The sequence below is a fragment of the Apteryx rowi genome, unplaced genomic scaffold, assembly GCF_003343035.1.
Source record: "Apteryx rowi isolate R43461 unplaced genomic scaffold, aptRow1 scaffold_58, whole genome shotgun sequence".
Lineage (NCBI taxonomy): Eukaryota > Metazoa > Chordata > Aves > Apterygiformes > Apterygidae > Apteryx > Apteryx rowi.
Window position 1 is genome coordinate 3,272,764 of NW_020450849.1, and position 17,579 is coordinate 3,290,342.

The following is a 17,579-nucleotide window of genomic DNA, read 5'->3' on the forward strand; positions in this document are numbered from 1 at the left end:
GCAGGAAAAACTGCTGCCAGCCAAACAGATTTCAGTCTTCACATCCTAATTCAAGCTTTCTAGTCTAACCATCGACTTGTGAGATTTCTCACTGTTTATTTCAGTGTGTAACTTCTGAGTTTTCTTTAAAAATATATGAAGACATTACGAGGACCTGATTCAATAAAAAGTATGTCCAGACCTCCATGCCCTGGAAGCTCAAACAATGTTGCAAAAGCTGCAGAAATGGGACATATTTTCTATTGAATTGGGTACAGGTACTGAGAACACTCATAAGTTTTTCGTATTGATTTTTGTAACAGCCAGCAGTGAAAGACAGACAATATTAGCTTCATCCACTGCAGGCCTATGGATTCCACTTTCTGCATGCAACAGGGCATGGAATGAAAGGGAGAGCAACCAATTTAAAAAATGAGTGCAGAGTAGTTTTTATTCTGCATAAAATCAGATGTGTACCTTATTACAACAAGAACACTTTCAAGACAAATGCCTTACTGAGATTCACAAATGGTTAAACAAGGCTTAAGGGTGGTCATAATTGCACTTTGCACTTTTTAAATGCTTTCACATAATATTAGCACTATTTTTGATGTGTACAGCTTATGTAAAAAAAAAAAAATGCAGCCCTGAAAAACAAAAGTAAATAAGGTATCTCAAAAAATAAAAATATCTTATTTACACACACAAAAAAAATCAGTCAAATGAAAACCAAAAGCTCAAATTCCTCAGGTCCTTAAGAGGAATCATATTCTATCTAAAAAATTTTCTTTCCTTTTCTGCATGATGGCCCAGAAAGTCTTGAGTAGCCATTACTTTCACTCCTTATGCATGGCTTCCTATCCGCAGCATCACCTAACTCCATCCATATTTTCAACTTTCCAACCAGAAGAAGCAAAGCTCATACCCTGTAGCAGGCTACTTTAGCTGCTTCCCATCTAATACAGTGGTTAGACTATGTTGCAGCTATAGGCGTCCCAAGTAAACTACTGCAAAGCTACATAGAGAAATGACAGTAGAGAGATCGGTTAAAAACAATAGCCCAGTGGTCTTCTAAGTCAACCAGTCAATCAGCTGTCAGCTTCCAACCTAACCCACCACTCTTACTAGCTACAAAATCACAACTGCAACTCAAAACWGACCAATGTGATGCCTCACACATAAATAATTTAAATGTTTGTGTCTTTTTGTAGTTCTCGGTTATAGTACTAGTGCCTAGCTCCTGCCAGACTAGTCTGTAACAGTAAGATGGGTAATGTGCTCTGTCTCCTCCTAAAGAGCCTTACACAATTTTAAAGGGATTAGTAGGACCTTGTAAAAATTTAACAGGGTTCTGAAAACTTTTGGAACTTAATTTAAGCAAAAATTTCTGATTTTTCTATACGCTGCTGAAAGACTTGAGATTGATTGAGATAAACCAAAACACTGAATCAGACAAAAGATTGAGTCAAACACTGGATTTATGTAACAGAGATATAACTTTCTATTAACTACTAAAAGTCGGTCTAAGATTCAARTTACAGAATGCTAGGCAACAACAAAACTTCCAAAAAAACACTTTGGACGGACTAAAATACTAATTACTTTTTTCTAATATAGGCCCCAGACAGATAAACATGGATTTCAGTTCTCATCCAATACAAGGATGTTCTCTGAGATTACATGAAATCCTTGATGGGTAAGAGGAAAACTGGAAAAGGTCTCTAGTTTCAAGGTTTACTTGGAAGAGATCATTAGTGGAAACACCAGATAAGTATAAATAATCTTCATATTCAAAGTCTTTTAACACACTGAAGATAGCAATAAGATTCTAATTCTGAAATCCTAAAATCTCTTCATGACTTCATAGAAGTTTTACCACAGCAGTCTCAAAGAATGGATGATGCTTTTCAGGAAAAAAAAAAAAATCCACATAAAACAAGACCTACAGAAAGTCTTTGTTAGCTTTCTCCCATAGTTTAGAAATGAACACCATGTCAGGAAAAAATTGATCATGTTTGGCAGTTGCATTTCTTTAAAATTGTTATACTGTGTTAATAGGTACCAGTTGCATTAACTAAAATCCTTAAGACTTAAAATATGGTTCTACTCAGAGAATACCTTGATTGCAGCAGAGTTAGAAGCAAGTCTAAGATTACATACCTCTCTACGTATTGTAAGAGCTTCATCTTTTTTTAATAAATATAAAGGTTTTTTTAACTCTTTCTCCTGTTCAGGATTATTCATACCTGACGTCAAGTGCCATGGACCAGACATTATATTTTATTTAGCTTCAACAGAAAAATAAAAGAAACTAAATTTTTTTTTGTTTTGTAGAGTGAATATTTATAGAAAAGAGCTAATGTAAACAACCAATAATTTATTATTATAAGATGATAGATACTTGTCAGGGATTTGTTTTACCTCAACCATACTTGTAGTCATGTATTTTTGGAAATATGAATCTATATCCATTTGAAATATATTTGTATGGACAGAAACATGCATTGAAATATGAAAAGATACTTTCATTTTGTAAATTAAAGCTTAGTGTATAAGGTATCTTGAACTCAAATGCAGCAATATAAATCTACCTTTTCAAATTTAATTGAATTCTTACTTGTGTAAAGCTTAGTTTATGTATCAATAACATTTTTCAGCCCATCTGCTCGAAAGCAGAAAGAGACGAATGCAGTCATGTAATGTTTCATAAAATATATAACCTTTATAAAAAGGTAATCCAAGAACTGTAAAAAGTTTGATTACAAGCAGGTTTTATATTACTAAACAAACAGAAATCCCACCATAGTATGGGATGGTTTAAATCCAAATTAGAGCGTAAGTCCTTTGATTAACATTTTATATATCATATGATTATTACTTAAATACAGACCTTCTCATTGATGTTCATCTGGAGTAAGTATTTATGGTCACTGGTTTTTACTGCTTTAACATCAACAATGTCCAGGCCTGTTACCCTTTATTACATACAGTCAGCTGATGTACTATATAGCCAGTGGCCCATGACGAAAATGGACTGTACAATCAGAACAGTAAGAAAATCAAGTTGATACAACTAACAATTTCTGACATCTGATTTTGATGGAAATGGGACTATACATTTAAACCCTCTGTATTCAAATGCAGGAAGAGGCAAATTTATTCACTTTTATAACAATTTGTTTTAAATACTGGATATTTACAGTTAGATCAAGATTCAGAATACTCCAAAGAAATTTTCAATATATAAAATTCAGCARTCTGCTACTTTGCCCTTTTGGACTTCACATTTTCTTTTTGACCAATTTAGACCTGCACACTGTCCTTCAAGGAGGATTGATGGCTATGAGGAGAGGAGGGATATCTATCCTCAACTGGAACAAGTCCCAAGAGGCAGCTACTACAACTTCTAACACTTTATTATTGGTTAATTTGGGGGCTTCTTTCACTCAGATGACATAGCTAGAAGGATGTCACTGCACAAATCAATACCTACTGCCTTGCCATTGATGTGTCTGCTACCTTAAACAACAACAGCTGTGTCTACAATCATCTCTGAGTTGTTCAGGATACTAATTATTGTAAGCACACTACTCCTTATAACAGACTGGCCAGGAAAATGCTGGCCTCCTAATGCATACTCGAAGAGCTTGCTGCACATTCTCTATGCACATTTGCCATTTCATTTTCTGCCTTTACTGTGTCCAGAAATGGTTTCACTTCTGTTTAATTTAAAATTCACATGTACATGTGGCTTTGTGTTGAAAAAGTTCAATTGCTGAATTTATTAAAAGTAGAACAAGTTTGCAATGCTTACAGCACAAGTAGTATTAAGAAGCAATATGTTTTACATAGATTTAAATTTATTTTTTTCTGAACTTTTAACCCAACATGAGAATCCAGCACTTTTTAAAATAGTATATGGGAATGAGTTAAACGTACATTTTAATTCATTTCTGGGCGTTGTTGTGGTCCATCAATGAGTAGACTCTTTCATTCACTGCTATTTTCCAGACTGTCTCCTGAAAGAGAACGGGGTTCTCTTGACATTAAGCACAAATTTCTCATTTATTGTGAAAATCAGTGGTACATAAAGACAACCCTCTACATGCTTTTAAGTCACACAAGATATGGAAGACTGCACTCAGCTTTACTTAAAAGGACATCATACTTCTGAATTCTACTTCAGCACAACTTATCAGTATTGGCATGCAGCATCACAGATGTGTTGCTCTGCAATTACCTCTYAGCAGATAGTACAAAATTTCATGCTAGGGATAAGACTGCATTAAAACATGATTCTTTTGGAAGTAAGAGAAGGTACATATATCTTAAATGGAATATTAGTGCTTTATTGAAAAGTCGTGACTGAGTGTAGTGTGTATTATTTGCTACAGGATATTTTCATGGTGGTTTGTGTGATTTCACTGGAAGAGTTTATCTGAAGTTAACCAAGACAAAGCATTTATTTTTCATTATGTGTCTCTAGCCAGCTTTTACCTTTGCCCATTCCCCCTGCTCTGTGCTCAGTCTCCAGAGATCCCCCTTCCCACAGTGCTGTCCCAGGAGGTTGTTGCCACTGCTTTAACAACCGTCCCACATCTTTCAGTGAGCACCAGGTCCAACCAAACCGACAGGTTCAGAAACATAAAGGTTACTGCCGTTAGAATACTGTTCTTCGCCTTACTGTGACAAATTCTGTACATAGTGTGATTAGTAACTAATTCTATAAATTCTGTATGAGGCAACAAAGTGAATAATTAAAGGAATATTCACACAGTGAAAAGCATGTGCAAGTTCTGTAGGAAGAAGCCCTCTCCATAAATACTCCAGGCATTTTGTGATGCAGTATCCGTATTAGAAATTCACATGCCTAACAAGATGTTTCACCTCCTTAAAGAAATCTTTGAAGAGTGGTAAACAGACTATGGACAAGGCAGATCCAGTTAATAATTTATTTGATTTTGAAAAAACTTTTTACAGTGGCCTTCACTCAAAGGTCTAAAAGAACCTTGGCCGCTACAGGATGAGAAAGTCCTCACATGAAAATAAATATGTGTGTGTGTGTATATATATATATATATATATATAAAGAAAAGGAAAAAAAAAGTTCAATTTTCATGATGAAAGGAGATCAACAGATTGCAGATGAAGTTCAGTGCAGATAAACAGGTGAAGCACATGATAAAAAAAAATGTAACTTTCCATATATAATGAGAAGGTCTCATCTGGCTATTACTACCCAGGAACAAACCTTAAGGCTTTTAACTAGATATTTCTATGACATCATTTCAAGTGTCAGTAATGGTATTTGAAAAAAGAAAAAGAAAATAAAAACACACAATACACAACACTAACAATGTTAGAAAATATTAGGAAAGGAATAGAACTAAAACAAAAAGTGTTTCTATACCTTTGCATCTGCATCCTGAATGGTTCATGCACACACATTTTAGGGTACACTAACTCTAGAATTTTCCCCAGAATAGTCTTCAACATATTCCCAGTGCATAAAAACAGGAAACATAGCCCAGTCCAGAGAAAGTAAACAAAAGATGAGGTTAAGTCATTTTGCTCATCCATGGATGATTGAAAACAAGCATTAAAGTTGACAAGCCCTTGATTTTAAAGGCAATTTAGCATRATTCAGTTCTGTTTCTGATGTTCATAGGCACTTGGCTACCTCCACMAAGAAGCTTTCCTTTAGTTCACAGGCCTGACAGGTACTCTAAAACACACAGAAACAGAGACTTTCAGGAATGSTAACTCAGGCTGAATCAGAGTCTATCTGTATTATATTGATATATGAATGAACAAGTAAATCAATAAATAAATCACTTTACACATTCAGTGAGAATAGCTACAAGAAAAGAAAAGAGGAAGAATCAGGCTACTGAGTGGTACAGCAACTTTGCTAAAGTAGCTACACCTGAACTGGTTTAGCAAACATGAACCGAAGGCTGAAATCCTAACCCCGATGAAGTCAAAGTTTTGCCATTGACTCCTCTGCAGCCAGATTTATCCAAACCAAAGAAATCCCAAAGGAAACAGAGAAATCAGGAAAACACGTCTGGAATATGAATTACAGCCAAACATGAACTACAGCCTTTTGAGGAAAGGTTGAAGAAGGCTTTCCAAAAAGGAACTCTAGAGTAAAAGAAAATTGTAGTAGTAGATCCTTGCTTTCTCCCTGCCCCATTTAGCAGCTAAATAAAGATAGTCTTTCAAGGCTGAACTTACCGAGTGCCTCRGCATTTAGCTAACCCTGCTCCCTTTGGAAACAATCCATTGTCTTCCCAAGCCAAGAGCTTTTTAAGAAGTGCCAAAATGAGTACTGCATCTTTTAAATGTGTGTTTAGGTTTGCTTAAATCAGAAAATAAGAGGGAGCCATGTTGACAAAATGAAAATTATTTGAAAACTACATAATACTAAGTTAAACCTGAAGTTAGTAATGGCATATCTAACATTGTTTAAAAAATAAAACATCAGCAGAACTTTTGAATAGTAACTTTTAAGATTTTTCTGATTTCAAAATTGAACCAGTGATTCTCAGCAATCTTCAAATTGGCAGAGTTTTACACAAAAAAAAATAAAACAGGTATTGCAGTTTACATTAGTACAGTACAAACTATGCAGCACAAATGGCACGTTAATCACAGAGCACCAATACAGGAAAAAATAGGGGTTCAGAAAAGACCCCCTTTAATAATCCCTGTACATGTAAAGATTATTATGCAGGCATTCACACTCACAAATTTTTATAGTTGTAGGGGACTTGCACATTTAGCAGCTCTTGAGTGACTGCAATATTCAGAAGGTAGAGACTGCTCTTGCCTGGTAGGTAGCTTGCTTTTATTTTCATTTCCTGTTCAGGAGTGAGATTACTGTTTGGGGAGAGTTAAATCTATTTCAGGCATAAGAATCATTTATCCCTAGAGGTGCTGAGCTTCGATTAATAGCTCTTGGATTCTTCTTATTCATCTTAACTCCAATTTGTGCTGCTTGGCACTAAGGGGTCCAGTTGGTTCCCTTCCTCATTTTCTATTCTCCCCTCCCCCAGCCAGTGCAGTGTATCAGAGAGAGCATTCGCACTACCACCTCAGTTTAGGTATATATTTTCATGTAAAGTTAATGTTTTATACTTGATTGCTCAGTATTCTCTCAGGTGGAGAGTCCTACTGATACTACATAACTCGTGTGCCTCTTTGATGTTAATAAAAGTCTGAAACAATGTTAAATCAGAAATAGATCTGCTCAACATTTTATTTTTTAAAGCTAGCTATAATTCATATATGACATCTGTTTCAGTATTTGAAATCTCTCAATTTTAATTTTTGTGCAATAAAATCTTGGCCCATGTTACAGATTAACCACCTGTAAAATTATAGTTTTGTACACTGAAGCCATTTGCAGCTGTAATACAAGTACAAATTTAATCCAGAACTCTTAAGCCTCATTTATTTTGTACAGTTCAAAAGCACTCAAATCAATTTGCTGAAAATCTGATAAATACTTAGGGCTAAAATCTGCTCTGAGTGTGCATCTCTCACAAGAGGGAGATTTGGGATCGTCTTTCATCTGTCAGAAGCCTAAACAAGAAATCCTTAATGTAACCACTCCACTGTCTGCTGCTTCAATCAGTCCGGATACTCGCAGCCAAATCCCACCACTGGTTTTCCCTCACCAGTGCAAAATGAACTCACTGACACCGTGGGGAGTGGGGGGAACCAAAGACCTTGGCTACAACTCCATTTTTAACTTGTTTGAAACATTCATTAACTCAAAATTCAGCTTACTGGCTGTTAGCCTAATGGTTTTACATTGCTGGAGATTATAAAGCCTGAAAGAGACCAGCCATGCTCAACCCTGCCAAATAACATCATTTTGCCAAGATTATATTATCTATCTCACGACCCCCTCCAGAAAATGAACATTCCTTAGAACTACCTATTACCCGTGTACTGTACTGAGGAATTTCTGCCTAACCCTCTAGTATCTTTACTTCTGATACCTCCTAATACAGCCCAATTCACAAGCATCTATCACTCCCAGGCATTGTAAATACTTCTTCAAAATCTACGGCAGCTAATCTCTACGGCCACCATTGCCATCTTATTACCAGTTCAGAGGTAGTTCCTTTAACAGGAACAAACATATCCAATAACTTTGGAAAATACAGTGCAGACAACAACGGGCAGCAGATTTGGCTTAATGCTATATCCAAGGATTCTTTAGCTCAGTGGAATCCTCGGCTGGCACAGAACCAGCATAACTGCTTCCTTATTACATAAAAGGATTTATTTGTTTATCTTTAGCAATGCAATTGTTGCTATACAAAATGAAGACTGTTCCTGACCCAGAAGTTTCCCATCCTTTTCATGCAAACATTAAAAAAGTAATTGTAACAAATTTTGAGATTATCATTTAACTAGAGGCATGAAAGCTTATTTGGGAAAGAACTGAAAAAGCAGACTCATTACAACTAGAGAGAAAAATCAAGCTGGCACCAGTTAAAGAATTCAAAATATTTAAGATGAGGCATTTTAGGGAAATGTGTTATGTCAGATGAAAAATTAACATGATGAAAACATTAAAGAAAAAATATTGATAACTGGAGAAAAAAAAAAGAACAGAAAATGTGAAGAGGTAAATGAATGCATACCCATAGGTTATGTGTGCAATCTTGCAATACATATACAAGGAGTAAAAAGTCAATGAGGATGAGCTGAAATGTCCAAAATGTAATCAAAAGTAAGGAAGAAGGAAATACGAGGCATAAAACATCAGCTACACAGCAGTACTGAGAAGATTAGAGAATGAAGTTAAGAGAGAGTGCAAAAAATGATAAGAAAATTAATGGTAGAAAATGAAAAGCAGATTGTATGAGGGTTTGAGATAAATCAGAATTTTTTAAAGTACATRGAAAAGAAGAGGTCAGCAAGGAGGAAAAGAGTAGGACCTCTCAGAAATGGGAAGTGTAATTTATTCACAGAAGAGGTAGTTATTGCTATCAGTTTAAACAAATCTTCATATCAATTTGCAGAAAGGAGGATATGGAATGAATACTAGAAAACAGTCATACCTTTTGCATTTCTTGGGTTATAAAGAGAAAATAATGAAAGAAATTTTATCATTCAATGGCAACTGATGAAGCAATTGTAGAGTATGTTCAACTGGACTACCTGGATCTGGTTTAGAGTAGATGTTTTCGGAATAGCGTCCATGGTTTGTACAGCACTAAGCACAATAACAGCCTAATATAAATAAGTCATCAAGTTTGATCAAATTCTGGGACAAAATGAAATGCTGAGAAGTGTCAAAGTAGAGAGGGGGAAACTTTTGCTGATATTTAAAAAAATCTTTTTAGAAGTTCTGAAATAAAAGTTCTCAGAAGTTCTGAGATAAATAAATCCAGTTTAGATAATCTAATACATAATGATAAATGAGGTAGATTTAAGTAATGTTCAGGGTATATGTGGGAATTTAATGTGACCAGTTATGCATCAGTAGAGATGACATTAATAATACCATTACATATGTCTTGAGGAAACTTATTATTTAATTATGACACTGTGGCATAGAGCCAAAAAACACTATCAAACTCAATGACTAAAATCTATGGTATTTTATATAAAAGTGTATTTTCCTTAATGTTAATTTCCTTAATGTTAAAGACATTACCAAAATATGGGGAATGTCTTTATTTGCTACTATTTTTTATAATAAATTAGAAATTTGGGCTTAATCAAAAGAGAACCCCACTCCCTTTTAGGAGACAGCATGGATAAGAGTAGTGAATGAAGAAGTCTTACTGACAGTGATTAAGAGTAAACACCAAACAGCTGCTTCATTTAGCTGAGGAATTCAACTTTCCTTTTCCATATGTTTTCTGAAACAGCATGGAAAAGCAATTTTGTGTGACCAGTGAACAAGAAATAACAATAATGCTGTCTGGCTACTTTTGCCAAACCAATAAATCCCTTTAGAAGGGATTTAACACCAGAAAGTAGTCACAAGTAATTGGTAAGATGCTAAAACACCAATGTCAAGGTAAGCTCATGCGTACTTCTGACATTCTGTATTGTATTTCTATTGTCTTTGTTCCTCAAAGCAACCACAGAATTGGACAAGACCTACAAGAGAATTATTTGTTCAGTCTTTATGGTACCTAAAGAGCAAGAATAAAGGGTTAAATAAAGAAGAATTTCAGCTTTCTTTTAAGAAGTTTCACGATTTCTGCTTTCCTAAACTCATCCTGAAAATGTGAACTGATACAAACTCATCACAGGGTTGATAATACCTTTTATTTCTACAACTCCAACTTTATCTGAAAACAGAGGAGCCTGTCCTTGATTTAGGTGAAGACTACAATCAATCACATTTTCACTTCTAATTACTCCAGCTCCCAGTAAAAACACATTCCCTAACTGCTCCTGGGTTATAATATTCCAGTTCCTCTGAACCAGCAGAGAAACATTTACTAAGAGGTAGAGAAAAAATTCTGAGAAACAAAATAATTCTAAACTTAAAAACAGGATTAGAAAACTTTGCAAAAATTATACTCTTCAGAAATACTATGAAATATTAATTTTGTTCCTGTGAACTGACTACAGCAGATTTACCCATATAGCTAAGCATATACCAAGAAATTATGACATCCTTGTGCCTTTTCTACACCAGTGGTTTTGAACTTTTCTCATTCCTTCCCTTTCAACTCTCTATTCCCCTCCACCAATCCTTTACACCTTAAGGGCTCCTCTGACCTCTCCTTACCACTGGGGCTTATTTGCTTGTCCTTAGAATTTTTAATGGTGATATATCTCAAAGAGAAGCAGTGCTTCAGACCATAGTAATTCGGGTTTTGTGTGTGTGTGTGGGGGGGGGGGGTTGCTTTCTCTCCCAACTGAGCTAATCAGAAGTGGTTGCTTTTTGCAAAACAACTTGACATTTTCAGAAAAAGTTTAATTGGTTGTGATACCTGTTTCAAAGACCCTTAAATACAAAAATTTAATCAGTGAATTTTAACATGAAAATATCACAGAAGCAACAGGCTGCCTGAATGTCTGTGGTTTACAGATACAGCTGACCTAGTTATACATTGAGCAAATAGATTAGGTGAAATTTCTTCCCAGAAGATTTATTCAGCCTAAGTTCAGTGTCGTGATGCAGTTGTGCATGCAGGTTTGGCAGCTGGAGGAAAGAGCGAGAAAGGGAAAAACTGACTATCAACATCCACTGTTTCTGAGCTTTGCCTCACTTTCCTCAATTTTTCTGACTCCATTATCTACTTGTAGCTGAGTGACATAGTAACAGCAAACTGTGCATTCCGTTATAGGACTCTAGTCCTTTTGTTTCCTGAAATGTTTTTTTGTACCCTTTCTTGCTACAATGTGGAGGCACCTTTCCACGTTCAGAGAAAACAAGCAAAGGTATGAAGACTTACCCCTACTGGAGTCTAGGCCTCAAAATATTTCTACTTGAAAATATATTTTAATTTATCTAACCTAAGCATATGGATTAGTTACTTCTTCTTAGGACTGCCCTTCAAACAGGGTGGAATTCAATTCAACACTAACTTCGGTGGCATAATTCATTTTTTCCTAAACAAGGCTGTTCAGTGCCCTTGGAGATGCCCTAGGGTATTCTGGGTCCTGGCTTCCAAGCTGCTGATTCAGAAAGGCCCAGGTCTCCCATAGGTGAAAGTAAATGACTGTCAGCTCCATGTGAATGTCTTAGCTACTCTACAGCAGTGCAGTGGCAAAAGCCAGTTCAGCTTAGACCTAGTACAGTACTCAGTCATCTGAGGTCCCATCTGTTGACTCATCCAGCACTCTCAAAAATAGACAACCACAAGTACTCGCACTCTCCAGGTTCCACTGGACAAATCTCCATTGACTATAATGTAAACTTAGATGCCTGGCATGAGCAGTCTTAATCTCAGTCTGAGTCCCAACTGTAATCTATTTAGATTTCTCGTTTGGAAAGGTATGTGAAGGCTGGATCTGCTATGAATATGAGACAGCTTCCTAAAGAGAGAGTTCATTTAGCTGTTCACTGGAAATAAATATAATGCAGCATATGCAGCTCACAATATCTGGCATCAATCCGCAAAGGAAAATGGTCAGCATGCTGAAGAGCACAGTTTTCAGGAGACTCAGAAATCAAAACCATTTCCCCTTTTCCTGGACATGTTACTCTATACTTATAAAAATCAAAGATTATATTGTTCTTTTATCATTATTAATACATGGGCAGCTTGTTCGTGATGTGTAAAGTAGACATTTATTTTAATTTTCTTGAATAGTGGGAAAACATCTTGCAGGACAAAATACTAAGGCCTCCCTCACAAAATAACCTTTTTCTATTTATTTAGACCGGGACAGCTGATCTGCAACTGAACATCTGGGATAATGAAAAGATGCAAATGCTTGTACTAACACTAGCATGTTAACTAACAATTTGTCCAAAGAATCAAATATATTTTTTATGATATCCAAGACCCACCCAGACATCTCTATTTAGCATTACAAGGAGACATACAACTCTATATATTAAGGTACACTTCTGCACTTTCCATGTCAAGTATTCTTATCGTATACTTGTCCTTTTGCTCAATTGATTTAGTTCTCTAGCTTTTTGTCTATTAGACAATCGTTTCAAAACTCCCAACATTTGTAAAACACATAGACAGGTATTCTATTTCTCATATTATGACAGGCATTGTTTTACATATAAATTTAAAACAAAGCAAATATATAAAATCATATTTATGTAAACATACATATGTATTTGTTTACATTTATTGCAAAGATGGTCCAAAACATCTGACACTGTGCATAAGATCTTTTGGGGTAGTTGYAGAAAAAAAATTGAAGACAGACAATTCCCTTTTTTATTCATTTTTTATTTGGTAAAGGTAAAAAGCTATAATAGGAAAAAGAGCCTGACCAGCAAGAAGAGCTACCTCTTGGAGGTCGGAAAGTACTGACATAAAATGAGAACTCTCCAATGATGAGTTAAACCTTCCAAAGGAAATTAAAACAGATAGTATAAAGTTTTGTAGCCATATTAATAAAAAAGAGAATTAGAGAAAAATGGGATTGTTCTGCAAGGAGAAAGGGATAAACATTAACAATAATCTGGGTAGAGTCCTGAACTCAGTAAGTTCCTTCCTCTGTTTTCAGTCTGGGTGAAGATGTAGAATAGGTGGACGTAAGGAACAAGAAAAAAGGGAGATAAATGAATATCTCCTTCTACCTGACTATAGCAAAATCTTGATGCACATGTGTTTAGGGAACTGGATTATCTCCATTACAGAATACTGAAGGAGCTAGCAAATGAAATTGCAATTTCAGAAGCTAGGATGCTTAATAAATCCATCATATTCAGTACCTGTGACCAGAAATAGGAAATGAAATGTATCTTTAAGAAGGAAAMAAAGGCATCTAGGACCTATAAAGCCTGTAATATAACCTGAATAGTACAGGATGCTAGAAAACACATGTGAAATTAAAAAAAAAATAAAATCATATAGATAAATGGTAAATGAGATAAAATGCAACATTGGGCCACCTCAGGTAGATCATGTGACATTAAATCATTTTTTTTCCATTGATAAACTAACCCTAGGARAATATGGTAGATATAGTCTTTCTAGGCTTCAGCAAAACTGTTTATATGGTAAAACACAAGAAACTATGAGTTAAGCTGGAGAACATAGGGTTTAGAAGAACTCTTCAATAGATAAAGAACTGGATAAATCAGGTATAATACATTTTGATAACATAGCTTTGAGGTTATTAGTGCAGTTCTCCTATATTGGGAGAGATCTTTTGTAATGTTTGTGTTAACAACTTTATGCAGAACTGGGACTGTATTAACAACATAAGGCAGAAAGGCCTCATCAACAGAGAACAGGATCAGGAGATCACAGAGGAAGAACAGGACAGGCTTGAGGACTCCAGCTGAATTTGAACGGAATCTGGTGCCAGAGAATCCAAAATCATGTGCTAAGTGACTAACAAGAAGAAATCAGTTGAAAACAAATGAAAGGAACCATTAATTTCTGTTAGCTGATAACAGATCACTATGGATGTGTACATACACACACCACAAGGCCGTGCTTAGTGGTGAGCTTACTATCGATCAAGGTCTGGTACCAGAAGAAACGTTAACTCATTTGTGCAACACTTCTTAGACTCTCTCGTCCTAAAATGAATACCTTGTCAGTCTTCCTTGTRATATTTCCACACAACAACAACAAAAAAAACAACAACAAAAAAAGACTAGGATTATTGGGATAGAGCAACACCACAATGTCAGTGTTCAAAACACTGATGACACTTCATTTGGATTATTGTCTATTTCTGGTGATTTGTTTTCAAGAAAAATGATTTAAAACTAGAATGGGAGCAGAGAAGAATAGCTAGAATGAGGAGACTAAAAGATCTTGGGTTTCTTTTTTAGCCAGGCAAAACTATGATGATAGTCAAATATAAATCTATAAATGCACCAGGAGGGCAAATATTAGGAAGAAAAAATACTRTGCAAACTGAAGTGAAATACTGGCTCAAGAGCAAGTTTGTCTAATGAGGTAAAACACAGATTTAGTCCGTAAATGATGCATTAATATCTAACTAATGAAGTTCTGAAACAGCCTGCTAAACAGGARTAGTGCAAAACAAATAACTAGCCTAGCATTGAGATGGACCTGGATATATTTATAGAGAGTTTGATAGTAACTGTCTGTAGTAAAAGTAGACTAGATTGGATGACATAAGAGTTCTTAYACACTATGTAAAATCTCTTTTCTCAACTTTATGTTCTTTAATAGCTCTAACCGCAAAGATACTCCAAATAAGTCATGATTTCAACAAGGATTTATACAAAAATTAGCTTCCTGGCTATTYCTATTAAAGTTTTTAAAACATAAAATTAATCAACAATAAAACAGCTATTAAAAAAACTACAAAAAAGGGTCCCTTGCTGCTGTGAGAAGGTTGTGAACTAGCATGGTTTCTGATTTGGAAAACAATAATAAAAAGGAAAAAGGAAAAAAATTCAGGAGTTAATCAGAAGGCAGGCTTTGTTTATTAAACTAATGAACAAATATCAGGTTACTGCATACACTTCCATTATACAAAATTACAGCTTCTTAAATTAAAATGAATTAAATCCATTGAATTAAATGACAGTAAAACAATTCTTTAATAATATATGAGGCCTCTATTGTTAATGTGTCATTGCTCTTCTTCAGTTTTATGACAGACGCATTATCACGCTCAGCTTTTTTCTTTCTTTAATCTTTAACTATGCTATATTTTCAAATTTAGAACAAATTGGCAGCCACCTCACCAGTGAGAGGACAAAAGAGGAGACTACATAATCGCTGAGAGAAAACTGTGTTTGTAGCACATGTGAAACAAAAGAGATATGTATGTACATGTTATCTAAGAAAAGAAAGATGTGAGAAGGTAGGACTGAAAGAGAGGCGTAGATCTACTGGGAAACCAGGAGGGCTGACTGATTCAGGGCACTTGACAAGTCACTTAATAGAAGTACTGTTATGTACGCAACACTACAGTAACACATAACACTGTACTATAGCTGACATACGTTAATACTGTACTTTATGTCCCAGAAAGAGACTTTTTGGCTATCAAATCTCTTTCCAACTATTACAGGCAGCCAAGTCATATAATACCATAAACTAGTCAAACTGTACATTAAACAGTTTGGTTATTTGACATCAGTCCTCCCAACAGAAAGCACTTCCAGGACCTAGTGCACAAATGGTCTTTAAATTTAGAGTGGAAATTTCCATTCTAAATTTTTTCAAAGCCTGCTGCCATATATTTGTTTGTGTGATAGGATGACACTCAAAGCCTCGATGGTATACCTGATGGAATTGCTTAGGGATGCTTATGCCTGAATTTTGAGAAAGTTCTTGATTGCCAGGGGATTTGGCATACCACTGGGTATGTAAAGTATTAAGCACACAGAAAGGTTGTTCCCGAGAACYTTCATTTTGTCCCTGAATTACAGAAATGTAGCTGATGGTGCTCTCAAGTAGAAAACAAACTCCAGCTAGGAGAGAAATTCTTGGCCCCCCCTTTGGTGGAAGTTAATTAACAGGAGTGTAACCCCTGAGTCTGCCCAAGGCATTGACTAGACCCCATTTTTCATTGAAAGTTCTACCTCCAGAATAGCAAGGAATCTTTTCTTCCTCTTACTTCAGTTCAAATTTGCACCTTCACCGGGCTGTGGCTCTAATACTTTTACTTTAGATTAGTTCTCAGGTGAAAACCTACGATAGATTTTGCCTCTACCTGAGACATTCAGAGTAGCAACAGGAAACTAAGATTTTGTAAGTGAGTTAGACTTTGAACTGAATTTTTAATTCAGCTACTGTTAGAACAGGCAAGTTCTAATGGAGATGCAAAGATAGATATTTTGTTTCAGTATTTTATGACTATTATTTTTAATATTTATATGTTTTCATGTATTGGAAAGGATTTACAGGCTGTATTTTAACAAACATTTTTAAGGAAAAAAAGAATCATGAAATCAATTTCTGCCTAAATATTGCTGTCTGCTTCTCCTCTCCCCTACAAAAGAAAAAGATGACATTTTCCTCAGAGCTTGTGTATTTATAGCAGACCATTAGAGGGGCATAAGTTTCAACACCATTAATCTAAATTAATACTGAAATGAATAAAGTTCACACTCTTATAATTAAACTAAAGTAGATGAAAAAGACTGGAAACTAGTTTGGTGACACCTGATGTCACACAGACACACAGAAAAGTTCTTTTACAAAATTCAGGCCATTCTTAGGACCAAACACCCATGAAGACAGTGAATGAACATATCTGTCTGAAATAAAAGTTTATGGTCCAAGAGAATGTCAAATAATCTTAACATATCTGACAATCTTAATTTAAACCCATCCCTGCTGGGTAGAGTTACAGTATGTGCCAAAGACAGCGCTTATAAAAACTAAGAAAACTGTTGCAGTACTTTAAGAACAATGACTCTTAAGGCATTCAGAATATCCCACCAATGTCAATAGTGATGCCCACATAGCTCAGAAATGGTGGAGGCAGTGTGATTTACTGCTAGACAAAGCAAAGAAGCAGGTTATAGATACAGGCACTTCAGTTACCCATATGCCATGTACACATTTTCCTATTTGAAAATGTAAATTAGAGGTCAGAAAACAATTTACTAAAATATGGGGTTCAGCTTTTGCTAATTTTCTGAAAAGACTTGAGATCTGCTACAAAAATAGCCCTTTAAAGTGAGATACAGTGGAGTTAATGAAGCATTAGAGTAAGCAGACAAGGGACAGAAGCAGAAATATCCACCAAAACTAGGAACAAATCAGTGCTCAAATCAATACTGCATATAAACAAGTTGAGTACAAGCCAGACATTTAAAGGAATCATTCAGTAAGAATAAATTCACTATCGCATTCACTTGAAATCTCTTCACTGAAATTTCCAAAACAGAAACTGAGGAAAAAGAATTATGATTATCAGCCAAGCTCTCTTCTTTGACAAGATAATTATAACATTGGCAGAATCTGTACCCCTCTATCTTT